The sequence below is a fragment of the Varroa destructor genome, unplaced genomic scaffold (genome assembly GCF_002443255.2).
Source record: "Varroa destructor unplaced genomic scaffold, Vdes_3.0 BEIS01000005.1, whole genome shotgun sequence".
Taxonomy (NCBI): Eukaryota; Metazoa; Arthropoda; class Arachnida; order Mesostigmata; family Varroidae; genus Varroa; species Varroa destructor.
In genome coordinates this window covers 2,462,114-2,462,899 of record NW_019211458.1, presented here as the reverse complement: position 1 = coordinate 2,462,899, position 786 = coordinate 2,462,114, and positions in this window count along the sequence as shown.

Sequence of the window (786 nt, the reverse complement as noted above, 5' to 3'; positions counted from 1 at the left end):
ATCTTCCAGGTTAGGAATCTAGCTTAGTTCGCTGGAGGAGTTCAAACGAAGGATCTACTTATTCCTTATGTTTTCGATAAATGCCAAAGAATCGAATGGAGGAGCATATTAGCTGGGTGACAGTACATAGTCTTTAATAAGCTCAAGTATATTCAGTACGTAGTAAACACGTTCGACGCAATCGGTATCGGTATTTTAGATCCAAAAAAAAAATTCTGTAAGGTTTGTTCAGTGGAGGATATATTATTCGTTTGGCCACAGTTGACGCTTGAGGCGTCCAGTGTTACCCGCCGCCATGACAGTTTAAGTTTAAATTTACAAGTAGCCAAATATTTTTGCTGTTAATATGCTGGGTTACCTGTTATCATGGTACTGTATCAAGTGTGTTTTTATTTTAGATAGTCGAGTATTTATGCCATTTCTATGGTCTGTTCGAAGTTAGATAGCTCGGCTTACGTTTCAGTGTCGGCTAAGTGAGCTATATGTATCTATTCGTCGGTTCTTTGTGAAAAAAAAAAAGGCGACAAACTACGTCGTTGAGCATCGGACTGTGAAGCGGCATCAGATTCAAGAGGCGAACTTTAAATAATAATTAATACAACTTTCCAATAAAATCCATTCATTTTCAGCTATCAGAGCTGTTCAGAGCTAACGAAAAAAATGTAACGATTCAAACGCGAGATACTCAGTGCACGAAAATTCGAATACGTGTTATCCAGACTTTTGCACCCGAACAGCTCGACTTTCTTTTGCCAAGAATCTTTTGCTAGTTAATTTCATGTATAT